This window comes from Apium graveolens, chromosome 6 (genome assembly GCF_009905375.1).
Source record: "Apium graveolens cultivar Ventura chromosome 6, ASM990537v1, whole genome shotgun sequence".
Classification (NCBI taxonomy): domain Eukaryota; kingdom Viridiplantae; phylum Streptophyta; class Magnoliopsida; order Apiales; family Apiaceae; genus Apium; species Apium graveolens.
The window spans coordinates 51,451,525-51,473,785 of record NC_133652.1 but is presented as its reverse complement, the minus strand read 5'-3'; positions in this window follow the sequence as shown (position 1 = coordinate 51,473,785).

Genomic DNA, 22,261 nt, shown 5'->3' with positions numbered 1-22,261 from the left:
ACCAAAGTGTTCGGAATTGGATTCTGACGATATTTACATACACTTATATACTTCATAGAGTACTAATAAAATCCCAGAATATCCATAACAGAATCCCTACATAGTGTGGCGTGAAAAGTTTTCTCATTCAGCTAAAACACTATTCACAAGGGTTACAAAAAGTTGAAAAATTTTGGGGTTATTACATCATTTATATACAATTAATCAACCTATTCTGAATATCTAGTTAAAGTCAACATGACTTATAGGCTACTACAGAATCTATACAAAGATGTGTACAGAACTGTGTTACAGACTTATTATTACATAAGCTACTAACTCGATGGATAATAAGTTAACATCCGTCGGGACTATAATGAGTTATCCGTCGGGACTATAATTCTTATCCATCGAGTGCTACATTATTTCACTAAGTAAAATCTACTTAGATGTTTTGTTTATGAAATCATCAAGTACACAACATATGCACAACAATATATTAACCCCCGCATTTTATCTTTATAAAATGCTCTAATAATAATTAAAACTATTTTAATCATTATTTCTTTTTCTAAACTATTTAGAAAATAATTCTCTCTCTCATTATTTCATCAAAGAAAATATTCTTTTACGGTGTGACCTTGTAGGTTCAATATTATGCCGGTAGTAGAAATAAATAATAATAAACTTTTATTAATTAGTTACATAAATAATAAAATTCACTAAATATAATTAACTGATTAATTATATTTATTCTACATCGTGATTGATGCTTCTCAATATATCGCGACTATCCGGATAATATGAATTCACTGCTTAGAATACCAAGAACCCGTCAGTGACTAGATACCGTACAATGAATTCCTTCTACCCTTACAATATCCCGATTAAATACAATGCATGGATCTCGTGTCAGGCCTATCAAATTTAATCATATGATTTCTTATTCATAATGCAAAGTTCATATTAATGCAAATTAGAAACTCCTTTCTAATTTCATACACTCTGGCCAGAGATTCCAGAACTCGCATACTAAGAATAACATAGGATATTCTTTTCCTATACTGGAAGGGGTAGATCCTCTATTGACGTTAACTATCTCTATACACAAATCCCTATGCCCAGAATAGACCTAATGGATGTCCTTGAGACTGAGGACTAAACCAAAGCACAGTTCATTATATATAAGATAACTTTAACGATCTCAAGTCTAAGGACACTTGTACAACTATCACTCAGTGAATAACTATTGACACGTGAGTAATCTCCATTAGTTGTTCAACTTATCGAGTCATGTTCAGTGAACTTATTCCCTAATATGCACCTACATACTAGCTATAGTGTCACCACACAAATGCCTATGAGAACAGACATCCTCTTGAAGGGAGCAAGCATAGTATGTACCAATCTTTGCGGATCCACTAACATCCGATTAGTTATCCTATGATCAGTAACTGTTTAAGTCTAGAGTTATCATCTTCTAGATCTCACTATTATAATCTCATTATAATTCTAGAAGCTTTACTCTAAACTATGGAACATCTTATTTAAAACACTTTAAATAGATAAAGCCCATAATAAAAACATAACAAGTCTTTTATTAATATCAATGAAATCAAATAGGAATACAAGAAAGTTCTTCCTAACTCATCATACATGATTGGATTTAGGACAAACACTTTCACTACCTTGGTCCTTTCCTTTACTTCCACAAATTTCCGTATCCGGGCATCAGCGTTGGTTACGCCGTACCCCAAATCCTCTATCATGTTGATGTCCAACCTTGGCCTTTTGCTGAGATGTTCATGGTTTTTCTTGCGATTTTGGCCTTTGGGTAAGGCTATTCCCTTCTTCCTGTTCTCTGGGTCGGTTTCGGCCATGACCAGGGCTTTCCCGTAGCATCTCCCGGATACGCCCCGGTCCCTTTTAAGTTCTCTGATGCCTCCTGGGGTGGGAAACTTTAGCTTTAAGTGAATTGTTGATGGGATGGCCCGGAGCTTAGTGATGGTGGGCCTCCCCAAAATCATGTTATAAGAGGATATAATACTTATCACGTAGAATTTCATGACATGAGAGACTTGTTGGGGTGCGGTACCAAAGACCATGGGGAGGTATATTACCACGCGGATCGGGATCATATTATTTATGAATCCGTAGAGGGGGTCTTCGAGGTACGAGTCCTACGAAGGTGTCCCAACTTCATCCTGTTAAGTGTGTGCTCAAAGACAATGTTAGCCGAGGAACCATTATCAACCAAAATTCTTTGTACCTCATTGTCGGCAATGTCGAGAGTCACGACCAGGGCTTGGTTGTGTTTGGGATCCAGGCCTTCATAATCGGCATTAGAGAAGCATATGGGTTCATCTTTAGCAGGCTAGATCATCATGATATCACTGTCCATATCTGGGCTCCGGGGCGGGGAGGAGGTTCCCCCGAAGATCATGTTGACCACGTGCTTGCTGCCGCTAGAGGGCTTATCTATGTCATTAAGTTTCCTTTGCAGGTATTGGTTCATGTTTCCCTTCTTGATTTGGTCTTCTATGAACATTTTAAAATAAAAGCAGTTTTTCGTTGTATGGCTGTGATCCTCGTGGTATCTGCAATGTTTATCTCTCGCCCTGTTCTCGGGAGGTGCTAGCAATGGCTATGGAGGGTAATAGAAAGGTTTTCCTTTGACCTCTCTTAAGATGCCAGCTCGGGGTCTGTTGAGTGGTGTCCATTCGGGCTTCGGCTTGGGCTCTCGCCTAGGCTTGGGCTTCCCTTCAGTCCTATGGGATCTGGAGTAGTTATCCCGGGGTTGGGTTCCCCAAGACTGCTGTACATAATTGGTCTGCATGTCTGGCTTGTACCTCTTTTCCTTTCTATAGGAGGAGCGACGTTCCGGGGACTCATCGTCATCCCGAATTCGCCTGTTCATCTTCATAGAGGTGAGGAAGTCATTTTCCTTGATGAACTTTGAAGCCATCGCATAAGCAGAGGCAAGGATTTGGGGCTCTCTATGGATCAGGTCATTTACGTAACCTTCGCATGAGATCGGGTGGAGGTTTCATCGGAAAATGTTTACGGCTTCCTTCTCCTCAAGGTTGGAGAGTTGGTTGACCGCTTCTTGAAATCTTTTGATGAACTCGGGTAGTGTTTCTCTTCTCTTTTGTTGGATGATTTCCAAGTGGCACATCTGGAGCTCGTTCATGCGGTTCGCCCTGAACCTCTTTAAAAATATTTCTCGGAAGTCTTTCCAAGAGTCGATGCTCCGGGAGGAGATTCTGCTGAACCATTTTTGTGCTCCTCCATTTAGTGTTGAAGCAAAGAAATGACACATGGTGAGGTCGTTGTAATCATATATGTTTGAGATCTGTTCAAAGTAGTTCAGATGTTCTTCAGGGTCGGCCAGCCCGTCAAAAGAATCAAAATTGAAGTGTTTGAGTGTGGGTTCCCTGGGGTGAATTCCAGTTTTTTGGTGAAGGACGTGGTCGCCGCTCTGACCTCCACGTCCCCCTCAACTTTTCTTTTAAGATCCCGGAGAACCCGGGCCATCTGTTCCTGTTTAGATTCTTTCTCCTGCTCGAAATCGGAGGAGACATGAATCCTACGTGTCTTCTTCTTTTGTTTCGCCTCCTCCTCTTGGATCCTCTTTTCAATGTTGGCCTTGGCATTGGCCTCTTCTTCCTTCCGGATGTTGTCCTGGAGTGTAGCCCTCTTGATCTCGTCCTGGGTGTCTTCTGATGGCTTCTTAGTTTTGCCAATCCGGTCCAAGACTGAGCCTCGAGATTCTTCAGAGTGTTCCTTCTGGTCCCCGGGACGAGTTTCAGGAGTCTTGTTCTTTTCCTTCCATAGATCCATAGCCGCTTGAATCTGCTCCGGAGTCATGTTTCCCCAAGGGTTTGTAGAGGTTCTGCATACTTGTGGGCTGCTTTCTCTATAGTTACTCTCTGGTCTCCAGGTTGGAGTTGAGATGAAGCACGAGTTATGGGGGGCTCCTCTTCTATCTCCTCCATCTCGCCATCCCTGGGTGGGACAACGGTGGGTTGAATAGTTCCCGATACCGAAGTTTTGCTCTTTCTTGTGGCCATTTTTTCAGAATAGAGTATGGGAAATGGTAGCAGAGGTGCAACAGGGTATGTGACTATTTTGGAAGGAAAGATAAGAAAAATGAGTCATGAAGAGAGTGAGGGTTTTGTTCTTACCTGGGAGGGGGTTTTCTTGTCTCTTGGAGCTGTGTAATGTAACTGGAAATGGCACCACACCACCGGAGGTTCGACCCCTCCTTCTAGCACCAGTAATAACTCTGTTTCTTCCCGGGTCTTCTCCTCTCTCACGTAGGCTAGAGCCCTGTCCACGTGGCAGCTGGTGTGAGGTTAACCTGCTAGGTAGGGGACTCTACAAAACAGAACCGGAGGGGGGGCTGTTTCCTGCGGCAACTCTGGCGTGAGAATAAGAATGGGGTTTCCTGAAGAAGAAGAAGAAGAAGAAGAAGAAGAAGAAGAAGAGGGAAGAAGGAGCTATTCAAAATATGTATAGTGGTGTGTGTAGAGGTGTGTAGCAGTCAAATGTTTTCAACCCCTAAAACCCTCTTTTTGGGGCCTTTTATAGGTCCCAAGATTTAGGGTTTTTGGGGTTTGTACCTCTTCATCCTAGGCTTTGATCATTCTTGGTTGGTGAGTGATTGGACGGCTTGGATCGACTGTGGGGCCGGGTGTCCTTCTTCCACCAGTGTTATCTTGGGATCTTTACATATGGACGGCTGGGATGCAATCGTTTCATTTTGGGTAACATGAGACAGTTGACATTTTTGTCATGTGCCACGTGGCCCCAGGGACCACCCCAGTTTGGGCCTGGGGTGTTCTCTATCTGGGCTTTTGCTTCTTTATTTGGGCTTGATTATTTATGGCCTATCACACATTGCATCAACACAACACATTCAACATATAAGAAAAGAGACTACAACTCGAGTGGATTTTGGAATATAGATATAGCTATTCTAAATTGTATCATTTGATCGTAGCATTCAACATTGTAAAGATAATAAAGATCACACTGAAATCATCCTAGATAAGATACATAATCTCACCGTAGATATTTATAAATTTTTTGCGTCACCAATTTCGCTTTTTATTTATTTATATTTTCTATTTTTGCATTATTCTAGCTCATATTTAATCAAAATAGCCCTTAAAATTTAACCTATAAATTTTGGTAAAAATCTATACTTCTATACTTATATGTATACTATACTATAATAACTGTAATGGGGTATAATTTGGTTCAACGATTATCTCATAATTTTGGTTATTAAAATAATAAATAAATAGTGTTATATATCCGTTAAACTACTAAATTGTTAAACTGCTACACATAGTCTACTTATCCCATTAAACTACGACCACAGTCTATCATATTATTAAAAAATAAATAAATAGTGGTATATATCCGTTAAACTACTAAATTGTTAAACTACTAGACATAGTTCACTTATCCTACTAAACTACGGTCACATGTTATCCTATAATTTTAATTATAAATTTATAATTATTATATATTTATATAATTATTTTAAAATTATATTGTAACGGGATAAATAAAAAATATAAATATTAACGAGAATCCGTGCATCGCACGAAATTTAAACTAGTATATATATACTATAATAACTGAAATGTGGTATAATTTGTAGTTTGGTTAACCCCTCATTTTGGTTATCTCTTTCCATCCCGACCGTCAGATCTTCTCATCAAATAATCAGAGTCGTTAGATCTAAATACTAAAAAAATACACTCCACAAGTTCTCATATTCGAATCTCGTCGACAACAAATATTTATATTATTATTTATAAAAATACATATAAGTTCTCAGGTTCGGATCCCATTAACAACAAACATTTATATTATTATTTATAAAGATACATATAAGTTTTCAGGTTCAAACTTCACCAACAATAAATATTTACATTATTATTTATGAATAAGATCTCATCAATCATATACTATATATACTATTTGAACTTAACTTGAAATTATACACAATGAAATTATAATTATATAATCATTATTTAGTATTTAATTATTAATACAAAATTTTAATAAAAGTATATAAGTTAGAAATGAGAATATATAAATATTAATCAAGACCCGTGCATCGCACGGGCCGTAAGCTAGTATATACTATAATAACCGGAATGAGGTATAATTTATAGTTTGGTTAACCCCTCATTTTGGTTATCCTTTTCATCACGACCGCCGGATCTTCTTCATCAAATAATCAGAGCCGTTAGATCCAAATATAAAAAAAAAATCACCTCACAAGTTCTTAGGTTCGAATCCCGTCAATAACAAATATTTATATTATTATTTATAAAGATACATATAAGTTCCAAGGTTCGAATACCATTAATAACAACCATTTATATTATTATTTATAAAGATACATATAAATTTCCAAGTTCGAATCTCACCGACAACAAATATTTACATTATTATTTATGAATAAGATCTCATCAAGCATATACTATTTATACTATTGAAACTTAACTTGAAATTATACACAATGAAATTATAATTATATAAACATTATTTAGTATTTAATTATTTATATAGAATTTAAATAAAATTACATAAAATAGATTTGAAAATGTATAAATATTAATCAAGACTCGTACGTCGCATAGGCCGTAAGCTAGTCTATACTATCTATACTATACTATAATAACCGGAATGGGGTATAATTTGTAGTTTGCTTATCCCTCATTTTGGTTATCCCTTTCCATCACGTCGGATCTTCTTTATCAAATAATCAGAGTTGTTATATTCAAATACTAAAAAAATACACTCCACAAGTTCTCAGGTTCGACTCCCGTCAACAACAAACATTTATATTATTATTTTTAAAGATACATATAAGTTATCAGGTTCGAATCTTACCAACAACAAACATTTACATTATTATTTATGAATAAGATCTCATCAATCATATACTGTATGTCCTATTTGAACTTAATTGAAATTTTACACAATGAAATTATAATTATATAATCATTATTTAGTATTTGATTATATATATAGAATTTTAATAAAATTATATAAAATAGAAATGAAAATATATAAATATTAACCAAGAACTATGCATCGCACGGGCCGTAGGCAAGTATACTATAATAACCGTAATGGGGTATAATTTGATTCAACGGTCATCCTCTAATATTGGTTATTAAAATAATAAATAAATAGTGTTACATATCCCTTAAACTATTATATTGTCAAAGTAAAAAACATAGTCTACTTATCCTACTAAACTATAATCACAATTTATCTTATTATTATAAAATAAATAAATAGTGTTACATATTCGCTAAACTGCTAGATATAGTCTATCTATCATACTAAATTACGATCACAAGTTGTCCTATAATTTTAATTATAAATTTATAATAATTATATATTTATGTAAATATTTTAAAATTATAATAAAATGGAATAAGTAAAAATTTAAATATAAATGGGAATCCCTCATCACACGGATAGTATAAGTAAAAGACTAAAATGTATACGGTTGTTTTTTTTTTACGAACAAGGAGAATTTTATTAAGATAAATCACTCATCAATATATGCATTAAACTGATAGAAACATTTCTCCTATCAATTACTCATCCAGGTGTGAACATGTCTCTTTGGCTAATTTATGAGCCACCATGTTTGCAGACCGTTTAATAAAAAATAACGAGATATCATTTTCTTCCATAATATAACCCTTACATTCTTCAACCACTACATCAAACGGGGAGGTCATCGAAATTTTACTTCTAATTACTTACACCACTGTCAAATAATTTGTTTCAACAACCACTTTCTGCCAACCATTTGTTTTAATCCAGCTTAAGGCTTCTTTGATAACCATTGCTTCTGCTAGCTCAGGTGAGATCCCTCCATATTGCTTCACTGATTTTGCCTGCATCAACTCACCTTCATGGTCCCACGCCACCATCCCTATACCATAAGCTTGCTGATCTTTTAAACACTGCAGCATTGAATGTCACCTTAATGTAGTCTATCTGTGGTTTAACCTAAGTAGTTGCTCCGTCCCCTTCAAATCTTGAGTGAACTAGAGTCTCCGTTGATCTTCCTTGAGCATTTTGCCAATATACAAGGTACTGTTTTGCTTTTTCTATAACAGTATTCATCACCTCTTGCTTATTACTCCAGTGCTTCTCATTACGCGCCTTTCATCTTGCCCAACAAATCATAATTACCAGAGCATAATTTTCAGAATTAATGCTCTGCAGCAAACTTTCCAGCCAACTATAAAAGTCATTTGCAAGGATTTGTTGAATACTGGGAAATAGGCTTTGCCAACAGTGTATTGCAAATGGGCAGTCAACCATCACATGTATGATAATTTCATCTGCATTATTACAGACCGGACATGTACTTCGAACAAGGACCTGTTTCTGCTATAGCATAATCATAGTTGGTAAACTCCAGGTCAATGCTCTCCATACCAGATTTATAACTTTGGGAGGAGCTCTAATTTTCCACAGTTTACTGCACAGGCTCTCACTATCATCCCTACACCACCTGCCTTGTTGAAATTATAGAAGCTTATATGCACTCTTGACCGTGTAGTTTTCGGAATTTTCTTTATCCCAGTATAGGTTATCCTCATACTGTTGTTATCTGATAGAGGTATTAAGGATACATTGTTGATCTCTACTGTTAAAAAGAACCTGTACAATATCCTTATCCCATGTTCTTTCATTGATACACATGAGGGAAGCCACCGAATTACCTTCAAATGTATTGGACTCAATTGTAATATATGGGTAATCTTCCTCTTGTAACCACGGATGACTTTTTATACTAATCCCATGTCCTGTACCAATCATCCACCTTGCCCCAGATCTTATGATAGACTTGGCCTCCCAAATACTCCTCCAAACATAGCTAAGATTATTTCCAATCTTAACATCCAAAAAATTACAATGAAGGTAATACTTAGCTTTGAAAAGTTTATTGACCATACTATCCGCGTTTGTTAAGAATCGCCATCCTTGTTTCCCTAGCATTGCATGGTTAAAATCTCGAAAGTCTCGAAACCCCATTCCCCCTGCTGACTTGTGTTTACTGAGTTTTAAATAACTCTGCCAATGAATTCCCGATTTTTGATCAGATTTAGCTCCCCGCCAGTATTTACTCAAAGTTCTTTCAATCTCTCTTGTCATCTCCAGTGGAAACCGAAAAGCACTCATGACAAAGCTTGGCAATGTATGTGCCGCCAATTTGATAATAATTTTCTTTCCAGACTTAGCAATATATCTACTATCCCAGCTTCGAATTTTGGTCTGCACTCTATCTTTAAGGTACCCGAGTATGACAAATTTGTTACGTCCCAGAGTGTTTGGAAAGCCTAGATATTTGCCTCTTTAATTCACCTCTTGCATTTGAATTACTCTTCCAATCTCTGCTTTATTTGCTTCTATAACATTAGTACTGAAAAATGCAGATGACTTCGTTAAATTCACTTTTTGACCTGACGCTTGCTCGAATGTATGTAATAATCTCATTATGTTTTTTGCTTCAGTAACATTTGCCCTGCAGTATATGTAAGAATCGTCTGCAAATAACATATGGGTTACCACAGGAGCTCCTCTGCAAATTTTAATTCCATGTATCAATCCCTCATATTCCTTCTGCCTGATTAAAGTGGACAATCCTTCAAAACAAATTATAAACAGGTACAGTGACAGGGGATCTCCCTGTCCAATACCTCTCGTTGGAATTATTGGTCCCATCTCCTTCAATTCGTGAACAACTGTATACTTAACTGAGCATACACACTGCATGATCAGGTACACCCACCAATCATGAAAACCCAATTTTTGCAGTATAGCTTTTAGATACGGCCACTCAATGCGGTCATAAGCTTTTGTCATATCCAGTGTTAAATCCATGAAACCCTCTTTTCCTCTTGTTTTTTATTTGAGGTAATGCATCACCTCGTAGCTTATCAGAATGTTGTATGTTATTAACCTACTTGGTACAAAGGCAATCCGGGTTTCTACAATAATGTCCTGCATTAGCTCTTTCATTCGGTTATCCATAACCTTTATAATGATCCTCATCAATATATTGCATAATGATATGGGTCGCAAATCCCCTATTTCAGTAGGTCTCTTTTTCTTAGGGATGAGTACTACATTAGTTGTGTTCAACTCATTTGGTAAAACCCCTTCTCTGAAAAACTTTTGCAACAACGAAATCACATCTTTGCCCACAATCGCCCAATGCTTTTGGAATAAACCTAAAGTCATTCCGTTCGGTCCACGTGCTTTGTCGGGATTCATTTGAAACAGTTTTGTTTTCACTTCTTCATCTGACACAACCTTCAGAAGCTCCACATTTGCTTCATTATTTATTGAAGATGTAACACTCCCTACCACCTCCGTCCATTCTACTTGCGTTGCTTTGTATAACTCCGTATAATACTGAATCACCACCTCTTCCAACCCATCATTTCATATATTTCATTCTCCATTTATATTTTTCAACTTAATGATTCTATTTGTTCGTCTTCTAATGGTAGCCGAGGCATGGAAAATTTTGCTATTTTTATCTCCTGATTTCAGTCATAACTGTTTTGATCTCTGCCTTCATAAAATGTCTCTTTGATCAAGAAGTAAATGTAATTGATGCTTTGCTTTTTAGTATTCACCCACTGCTTGTACATCCCTACTGCTTTGAAGCCTTTTTAATTCATCCTTGCAGGCCTTAATATTTTCTTTGAAATTACCTATGATTTCCCTACCCCACACTCCAAGTTTATCACTGCATATCTTAATATTTGCTTGAATATCGTCGTAACCGATCTCCTTCCAGCTATCCTCCATAATATACTTACATATAGGTTCAAGAAGCCAAGCATTTTCAAATTTGAATTTTCTTTGAACTCCACTACCTTCTCCTTTTTTAGTGATGAGCATTAGCGGGCTATGATCAGAATTTGAGCCTTCTAAATTATACAGCTTTGCCCCCGAAAACATAGCTAACCATTCTTGGTTTGTTAGCACTCTATCTAGGCTCACCTCCATCCAGACCGTTTTGCCCCTCCCTCTTTCTCAAGTAAACTGATGCCCGATAATATCCATGTCAACTAGATCCAGTTCTGTCACCAAATCATTGAATCCCTCAATAAGCCGGCCTGGGTACGGTTCTCCGCCCTTCTTGTCTCGTTGTGATAATATATTATTCATATCTCCTATTAAACTCCACGGTAAATTTGCATCTCTCAATAGATTACGCAAGAGATCCCACATCGTCTTACGCTTATTTCTGTCTGGTTCCCCGTATAATCCTGTTAACCTCCAATTACCAAAACCTTCTACAACAGCTTCAATGTCTATATGATTACGAGACATGCTCAATAACTTTTCTTGTTCCTTCTAAATTATACATCTTTACCCCCGGAAACATAGCTAACCTCCACTTCTGCCTTGAGGATCAATACTAATCATCCCTTCGAATCCCAGTTTATTTCGTATCCATTCCATCTTATCTTTTCAACATATAGTTTCACACAGAAAAATGAGCGTGGGCTTTTCTTGACTTACCAAGTCAGATAGGAACCGAACCTTCCAAGGGAGCCCAAGCCCTTGGCAGTTCCATGACAAAGTACTCATAATGCTAGGCGGGCCTGTAAAGCAGCACCCGCCCCATACAAGTTTTTTTGGTTCAAATCTGAATTGTTCTGAGAGTCCAACATTGCTTCATCTATCACGCCTGGAAAATTACTCATAATGCTAGGCGGGCCTGTAAAGCAATACATATACAAGAATATTATTTAAACTGACAGTCCTTAAATTATCCCCTTCTTTCAAGCGTTCAAACATCAGTTGAAATCTCCCAAACGTCCACGGGCTACCATCTATCACGCGTCTTATATCAACCTCGTGATAGAACTGGAATATGTATCTGTTTGGCTGCAATTCTTTTACATACATCCCCCTTCCAGGCCTCCATAATACAGCCATTTTGTGTTGCATAGCTTGAAAATCTATTGGAGAGTCCGTTACGAAATGTCCCACCAAACACCACCTGACATCGATCTCTGATTGTGTCTCATCTTGATCTACATATAATAATCCACCTTCGTCCTCACCTTCTACTCTGATTGATGCGAAGCTTTCCTCCAATTCTAACATTGGGTTTCGATGTACTGCCATTGAATACGATTCCAAAGGTATAAAATCACACAGACATGAAACTTAAAATAAGATTACTCAAAAAAACAACCATGCCAATAGGCAAGACTTTTTAAAATGTATACGGTTGTTTATATAACTGTGATGACCATTAATACATATTGTGAAGGTTACAGACAAATTTTAAACGCATGATTTACTTGAGTATATAAAAAGACAAAGAGGAGTTTATTTAATGTAAATTTTAAAGGATTTTAAAAATTTTAGGATATTTAATTTGAATTTTAAAAAAACTTTTAAAATATGATGATATTCAATAGGGATTGAACAAAGTCTTGTAAAATTTGGGGTATTTAATTTCAATTTTAAAAAGTCCGTTAAAATCTGGTGGTATTCAATTTGAATTTTAAAAATTTCATTAAAATCTGGTGGTATTCAAAAGTCCATATTTTTGTATTTTATAAAATTGTAGATTTTAATAGATTTTTTAGTGTATTTTATGTTTTCAGAAATCTTAGCAAAATCCCAGAGATTATGATTCATTCGTAGAAATCACTTATAACGACTCATATATTTTGTATTATTTTAAAAGGGTAATTGTTGAATAATTAATTAAATAAAATATGTTTATTGGATTTGACAGTTGTATGTTGGTTCTTACTAATTATTTGTAACTTATTGGTGTATGGGAAAGAATTGTGTAGTTAATTATTGAGTTGTACTGTTTTGTTTCGCTTTTAAAAGTGATTTTATTGCAGTTTCATTTTTATACATGACTGGATTACCTTTAAAAAAAATTTATGATTTCATAATTTCAATAATTATTTTTAGGATATAATAAATTGAGAAATCAATATTTCACTAATTATTTATCTTTAAATGATTTTCTGATTGTATTTATTTATAAAATCAGTATTTAATTCCAGAATTCTTCAAAAATTACGAAACTCATATTTTATGAAGTTTATAATATTTCAAGAATTTTAAAATTATTTTGGAAATTTTTGATTCACCTGCGTGTTATTTCGTTTAATCGTTAAATGCAGGTATAAGTTGCATTTAAAAAATATTTTAAAAATTACGAAACCTTAATTATATTAGTAGCTGAATATTTTGAGAATTTTAAAAAGTGTTTCGGGGACTTTTACGTTATTTTCAATTGCACCTTGATTCGTTTAATTAGAAAAATCGAGTCAAAAAATTGATTTAGGGGAGTATCAGGACACGTGTCAAATTTCTACAAAAGAAATTGACACGTGTTGTTTTTGCAGCGCTTCGTGGCTGTATCTCCTAAATCAATTAGTCTTGATTTTATTTTACTCATAATTTATTCCCTCAATCTCTCTTAATCTTTCTGGTCTTTCCTCTCTCTCTATTCTTCTCCTCTTTCTTTTCTTCCTCGTTGTTCCTATCCTCCTCTTTTCTCTGTTTCGCCGTCGTGTTCATTCCGGTTCATTTTCCGGTGAGTTGTCGTTGCTCGGTTGCTTTGGTTTCTTCCTGTTATTGTATGCTTATACATATATATACATGTATGTATACGTGTGTGCAATTAGTTGTTATTTCTGTGTTGCCTTCTTTTTACTTTCCGATCGCCGCCTCCTTTCTCCGATTTCGGTGAGGGATGTTGTGGCGCGTTGTGTTGGTGTGCCGTTGCACATGCGCGCGTGTGTGCGGTTCTGTTCCTGTTGTTATTGTTGGCTGGATTAATTCGGTTAATCTGAATTTAATTCTAATTATTTTATTAATTGTAAAAATTTTGATTGTGATTCGTGATATAAATAATTCTGTGCGATTAGTTTAATTCGAAGAAATCAGTGGGATTTTACGTTGGAAACCCGAAATTTAATCGGGTACCCGTAAAATTTCGCCGCCGTTGACGATGAGCCTCGGCGAGTCGACGGTGGACGGTGATGAATTGATTCTGAGTCCTAAATATAAAACAAATAAAACGATTTGTATAATCTATTTTCGAACGTAAATAAATATTTGTGTGACGAGTCGTATTGAATTATAAGTTGTGAACTAGATTTGTAGGGATTTTGACGTCGATGATATTTCGATGGGTAAGCTCATAAATAGAGGAGTCGTTGTCAAAATTTTTCTAAAAATCTATTTTTTAATACGAGAAGGGTACTTTGCAAAATAAAACGTTTGACCCTTATGTGAATACTGGTTACGTGATTATGTGTATTATCGTTATACGAGTCGGGTTATCGAATTGGGTTATTAGGGTTCGAGGATACCAAGCATGTCGGTATAATTAATTAGGGTATTCTGTTACTATAGATCCCAGTCGAGTTTCGCCAGGACAGAAGTCAGCGTAAAAGCTACTTAGGGTTTCCGAAAGCGTTACAAGGCAAGTACCCCTGACCATTCTTTTATGGTTCAGTACGTATGAATGTTAGGTCACACACACTGTAGAAGGGGGTTGAATACAGTGTATAATACAATCAAATCGAATTAAGAACACAAGTATGTAATGTTAGGTCCCAATGTGTTTGTAGAAGGGGGGGTTGAATACAAACAGTACCGAATAATTGAATAAATACGGAATAAAAGATATGAAACAAAATTCAAGTTACATAAGAATATTATTAAACTTGAAAGGTGTTACAACAACTGTATCGATTACAAGGAATTAATCTCAAATTAATTATCACAAATTTAGAATAAATGCGACATGAACTTTTTCTATTTTTGCAATAATTAGAATCAAATGCTAAACGCGATTTGAGATTAAGTTCTAGGAATTTTGATCCGCTAGATTGTTACATAAGAGCAAGATAAAGATTTCTAGTGGATTGGATTTAACTTTACAATCTAGAAATTTAATCTTGAAGTATGCAGATGAAAAGATGAAATATTTCTTCTTGTTTTTTTCTTTTCTGCTTTGTTCTTGACTTCTGTGTTCTTGATATATATTGTTGAATGGCTGCTTCTGTCTTTTTAATCAATCAACAGAATGGAATGAACTGGAATGACAATCCCATAGCTGGTAGGACTTTCGGTGAGACTATCCTTTGAACTAGCAAGACAATCTCAACAGCTAGCAAGACTTTCGGTATGACAATCAAATGAACTAGCAAGACTATCAGAATGAACTAGCAATACAATCCTCCTCCCAGTGTAACTTTCGGTGAGACTAATGAAAATGGTCTGGCATGACAATCGGTATGACAATCCTGATTGTCATGCTAGTTCATTTTCAATTGTCTTGCTGATTTAATGCATATTTTAATCCAATTAAAATTCTGAAAAACCTTAATATTAATTCAGAATTAATTAATCAATTAATTCAATTAATCAATAAATTAATCTTTGCAGATATAATTTATTTTCTTAATTAAATTATATGACTTAATTAATTAATAGAGAATTAATACTAATCTTGAGCAGCAACTATTCTTCTGAAAATCTTCTGAAAATCACTGTCAATTATGAATCAATTCCACCACTTCAATGTTGACACTCGATGTACTGTCTGGTTCATGAGTGACTAACTTTCGTGACGTTTCTTCATGTCTTGACTTTGACACTTTGATTTTCTTCAGATTAAATCCTTGTAATTATTTGATACCCTGACGAGATCTCTGTCACTTGATTAAACCCACACTCTTGATTCATATCACTGAGGCATGATCAATTTCTTGAACTTCTTCCAGTGAATAAATTCCTCAAGTCTGTAGATGAACCTTGTTTCTGAATCCTTTGACAGATATTACTTTGCGAGATCTCTTTGACGGTAGATCCACTATTTACTTGTTACATTCTTATTTGAGTTGAGTTGAATCCTCGAATATACAAATAGGCTATGACATATGACTTACAATCTCCCCCTATTTGTTTTGTTAGACAATAACACACAAATACCTAGAGGATAACTCAACTAACAAATAAGAAAAAGATATAAACTGAAATGCAAAGTAAATAGTAGAAAAGTTTCTGAAAGACATTTAACATTTTCCAGATTCCAAGTAGATGTTCCTCTAGACTGAACATATCTTCAAGTAGTTTCATCTTCATTTGTACAACCACATTTCCTGTTGAGAAGCCCATATCTCTCTTGCTTCTCCCCCTATGAGAATCAACTGATTAAAGAAGATTACCTTCGTTTACCACCTCTCCCGTACAATAGGATCCGCAGATAAAAACCAATGGTACTCCCCTTTTGAAAACAGCTTCTTCCCTTACTAGAAAATCACATTGTGTTTACCACCTCTCCCGTACAATAGGATCCGTAGTTACAAACAACAATGGTGTGGTGTAGTGTACATATGATCTTTTTCTTCCTCCCTGCTATTTCTCCCCCTTAGTTGAGGAATCCTCCAAACTAGTACTTAAGCTTTTATCTCCCCTTTAAAGAAGGAATGTATGTCGTCGTCTGAAGGAGTTCTCATATTTCACTTGGTTGGAAAAGAAATAACAAGAAGTTTCTCTTTATTCCTCACTGTGAGTGTGTGATTCTGTTTAGTGTACCTCACATGTGTTTCAGTCTTCTCTCCACTCGTGTTTACACTCATTCTCACAAGTGTATCACTCCTCTCATAGCTCCAAAAATCAGCTGTACCTGCAAGGAAAATCACCTTAGCCATCCTTAAGGAGGTCACAGGTGGTGCAATGGGAGTTCACAAATCCCCATCCTTGTTAAACACGTCAGATGAATCTGAGTCATAATCTACAAGTTGCTAGTTTCCCTTTTAGGGTTCCAGATTTGAATTCTGGGAAGGTAAACAATGATCCAAATAATTTAGCATAAAGATCAAGGTTCCCTTCTAATGTCTGTGAAGACATTTCCTTGTGACTCATCAGGTAATATCTGAATCATTGTCAATAAGTTGCCGATCTGCACCTATGTCAGATCCACTATCCGCAGATGCATCCAGGGGATTTAAGCCTGGGGAGGTAGATACTGACCACTGACATATGGCTTTTGGATCAGTATCCTCTCCTAACATCTGTAAAGGCAATTGATCCATTAACGAACCTTGAACAATCGAATCTGACCTTAAAATGGTCGAAACTCTTGTTTCCGTCAACTCATCCTTTGTGTGTGTAACCTTTCCTTGTGCATTAAGAATTGTTTATATTTGAGGTGGTGACACTACATAGGATACCTTGGCCGACAGGCAAATTTCAATAGACGCACCCTGTTGAGAGAATGAATCTAGTAACTATTTTTGTGCCTTTTTAACCATTACATCTTTTTGAGAAGATGTATGGGGGTTAGCAGTTGTCTCGGTTTAAATACTACTCATCTATGTAGGAGACAGAGCTACTGGGTTGACTACAGAACCTTCCTTATGTGGTGCACTAAGGCACTATCTCCCTCACGCTCATTCATACTACATTTAGTGGTAAGAGAGTGTTGGTTGGTTCTGTTTCTGTGTTTGTCTTTACAATCTGGGATAGAAGTTGTGGGTTTTCAACCTCATGATTGTCAATGAAAGAAAGTCATTGGAGACTGAAATTGTATCACAGAACATATGGCAATATAGAGAGAAAATTATTTACAATAGTGATTTCAAAAGATTTTACATGAAATAAGAAATCACTAATGTAGAAAGAAGTTTGAGTTCAATGATAGCATTATCAATATACCACTGCACATATAAAACAATATGATTGTGCCTAGTGATAAGAGAGTTAAAAATATGACGACTCTACTAGTTCATATTAAACAATAACTTCAGTTAGAGTGTCATACCATGTCCTTGACGATTGCTTGAGTAGTTGTAACACCCCCAAATCCGGGGTCGGGGATCCGGGTTGTCACGAGTTCCATTTCCCTTATTAACACTCAATCTTAATAAATAATCAACTATTCTGTACTGTGACCCCACCATAAACACACACACCACAAGTTATAGTCTCAGAGATGAATATCCAAAAATAATCACAAGTCATTTTATTCCACAATTATATGCCAATACATCTTAAAAGGGTTTCTGAATAAATTTACATTTCTTTGCCATTATTACAATTCATAAATATACATAAATCTGGTTCATCAATACTTTAAAACCTAGCCTATTGGTAGCTCCTACCTCAGCTACGGCGGCATCAACGCTTCCAGAAAATGGCGGAACATTTTCCATCCGCTTGTGAATTGGAAGCTTGGTCTTGTTCATCTTTTCTATCTGTTGTTGTGTGATGAAAGAAGAAAGCAAGGGTGAGCAGCAAGCCCACCAAAATAATATGTATAATGATTTACAATATATGAGCCTTCTCATAGTACTCATAAAAGTCTTGGTCAAAAGAAATGGACCAAGTTACTACTCATCCATCTAAACCATCTCCAAACTTCAACATTCAAACTTATTACTAAAGGGTGTGAAGATTTATACCTTTCTTGGAGGGTGGAAAGTTACTAGGAAGCCTTAGGGAGCCTCCTGCAAGCTTGATCTTTCCAAAGAAATCAAGAACACAAAGTTAGGCTTTGAAGTTTCTAAGTCCGATTTAAAGAACTGTAAAAATGAGGGTCTTACCATGCTTATTTGGAAGAGACTTGTGAACAAGAGTTGTAGGTCATCTCAATACCTTTCCAACGAGCTATAGAACACAACATTTGAGTGAGTATTGAAGGAGATATGACAGTTTGAAGTTGCTGGGTTTGTTTTAGCCGAGAGCTTTCTTCTTGAAATGGGAAAGTCAAATTTCAATTTGTATTTGTGTTATGATATTTGTTGGTTGGTTGCTTCCTTTTGTCTTGGAAATAAATTAAATTTTTACCATGGTGAAAAATGTGTGGCTCACAATCAACCAACCAATCATTCCCACTTGTCATGCTTAGGTCATCAAGCTTAGGTCATCTTGTTACACTTGTCTTCTTCTTGATGGTGTCATGACATCATCATCCACTAACCTCTTTGATTAACCCCTAATTACTTGGCTAATGACCGCTTATCTGTTATACGGTTCGCTTAACTTTCTTTCTCGTTTATCGTTTGAGGAATCATACCCGGGATCTTATTATTTGGGTTCCCCTAAATCTTTCTCAATATTTTATATTCCTTTTTATGATCCTCTCTTAAAATCCTTGAATTTAAATCATTTTTATCACGTTACCTTATACTCAATTCTTTCTGTATCTGGTGAATTTTCGGGAAAAAAACAAAGTGTCCGGATCCGAATTCTAATGACCTTTACATACACTCATTTACTTTATGGAATACTAATACGATCTTAGAATTTCCATAACAGTACTCCTATATAACGTGGTCGGATAATTTTTCTTAATCAGCATTGTCAGCAAAAGTTACTATTCATCCGGGTTTCAAAATTTTCCAAAAATTGGGGTTATTACAGTCTCCCTTCCTTAAAAGGATTTCGTCCCGGAATCAGATAGAAAATGAGTAGGGATACTTTCTTAGCATTGCACTTTCTAACTCTTACGTAATTTTCCCACATTGTGGTTCTTCCATCAAACTCTGACTAGTTTGATAACTTCTCTCCTAAGCACTTTGTCCATTTTTGGATCTATAACCCTTCTTGGTTGCTCAATATAGGTTACGCCTGGTAGCATGTCTATGCGCTCATATGTCCCTATTTGTCTGGCATCCGGATTACACTTCCTTAACATTGATATGTGAAACACGTTATGACTTGCTACATGTTCGGGGGTAGGGCTAGCTCATATGCTAACTCCCCAATACATCTTAATATATTCAAGCGTCCAACAATTTGTGGACTTAGCTTTCCTTTCTTTCCGAACCTCATCAATCCTTTCCAAGGGATACCTATAACATTACTAGGTCCCCTATTTCATACTCTTTGTCCTTTCGAGTCAAATCAGCATACCTCTTATGTCCATCTCGGGTTACTACAAGTCGTCCTCTGATTAGATCTATTATATCCCTGGTCCTTTGGACTACTACGGGTCCGAGCATCTTGCGCTCTACAACTTCATCCTAACATAAGGGAGATCGACATTGTCTTCCCTCAAGGATCTCATAAGGCGATATCTCAATACTGACATATGATCTATTGTCGTAAGAAAACTCAATCCGTGTTAAGTGATCATTCCAAATTCTTTCAAGTCTATTGCACAGACTCTCATTATAGCTTTAAGTATTAGAGCTTTTGCTTCTTAATACCCATTCTTTTCCAGTTCGTAATCGCTACTACCTTCCATACATAATACTATACCGGTTACACTTTTTCTCTTTAGCGTTCTATAACCTTTTAATAACCACGTCAACCTTAGTATCACAAACGCGTTAGAAACGGAATACCACCGTACTGATACTACTTCCTTTAGCTGCTTCCATCTTCGAAAGCTTCATCCATCATATAGAAGTAAAAGAATTTATTGAGAGATCACTATGATCATGAACACTTGTTCTATTGCATAGTTAGTACAGAAGGTGGCCAGCCTTTAGTACTTGACAAGCAATTAAACAACATGTGGTATCCTACTAGGCTTCTATCACACAGATAGATAGTCATTCGGCAATACCTCCCCTTCTGGAAGGGTTGTTCTTCTCAGCTTATATGAAATGAAAAGAAGAGAAAAGAACGAATTGAAGAGAATTGTATATATGAAAAAAAAAATATACTGCCACAAAATATCTAGCTTGGAACCTACCTCTGAACTATAGAGGTTTGTCATAGGAGAACAAAACATATGTGTATATATATCAACATCAAGTATTATCGCATCGCATTTCGCATGCTTAAATATTTTTGCTATTCCGTCCATCATTCTATGGACCCATGCTCTTCCTCGAGCTTATACTCGATCACCTTTGAAACTCCCTCGACATCGAAAATCGAATCTGGAATCTCATTTTATACATCATCGTTAATAGAATTCTATGCTTGCACCGCAACCTTCCTCGTATAGTCATACGGCCCTCTATTGATAAGGAGGAATAAATATTTAATAGGTAAATAATCTACTTAATTAGTCTATTCAATGGTAACTTATACACCATCACGACCCGATTAGTGGTACTCAATCTCAACATCCATTCCAATACAACTCTCACGGTTGTAATCCGCTCATTACTCGCAGAATCATTGCTGCATTACTATGGTCCCCCACTGACCTACTATCATCATTCGTTTTCCATGAAGTCTTAATAGCTAACCATACGGAGTCCATACATATCGTATCGAATTCTTCTAAGGAGTTAACATAATCACCATTCATAATTCATGAAGAACACTCCAAATTCTGACGTACTTTTATGACATGAAGCATATAAAATTGTAGAAGAGTTTCAATCAAAGCACCGATAGCAGGTTAATACCATTCTTAATCATATATCTGCAATAGAAGACTTAACTCAAAGGTTTGTTTAGTCCTTTTTGAAACATGGTCCTGGCTTATCTCAAGATAGTATCTTCTGAGATAGATAGCCCGCTCATGGCGATTACACGAATTAAACCTTTACCAACTACTATTACGGTTGGGTATTGCACAGTCATCAGAAGGAATGTCAATCTTTCAAACCATAATACAACCTTTACGGCTTCAACCATTATCACTGTATCCCTCTTGCACGAGTGCCTATAATTATCCTCTTACATTTAAAGTGTCGGCCACCTCTTTGGCCTTTCCTGATAGTAAAATTTCCTTACAGTCAATGTCATTTTAACCACCTCCAAATAAATTTTCTGCCTTATTTCAATCACTGCTTTTGTGAAGATGTTTTCCTTAAAATCTGATGAGTAAAAAAAAATATCACCATTTTTCCATAAGTTATTGCCTCAGTCTTTAGAGGTTAATCACTGTCACGACTGACTCTCAATCATACTTAGAACATCTTTTATCTTAGGCCCTAATTGCCCTGAACAATTTCGACCATTACTGGTTCGATCCATACTTTCTCGTGGTTTAACTCGTGCCCCACTTGGCATCATTATAATTACGTCATATTTCCTTTATCAACATTTCTATTCTTGAGAATTTTGAATATTACCTTTCTCCTTGTAAAACCTCTAAGGTTATCCTTGAATCGTTCCTCATGTATTCCCTAGATACAGGGCATATCAAGATACCATTTATTAATACCAGAATCATTGTCTATATACTTCTGAAAAAATTTCTCCACTGATTCTTAAAGGTTGTTATTACCTTAATCTTTTCCAATTC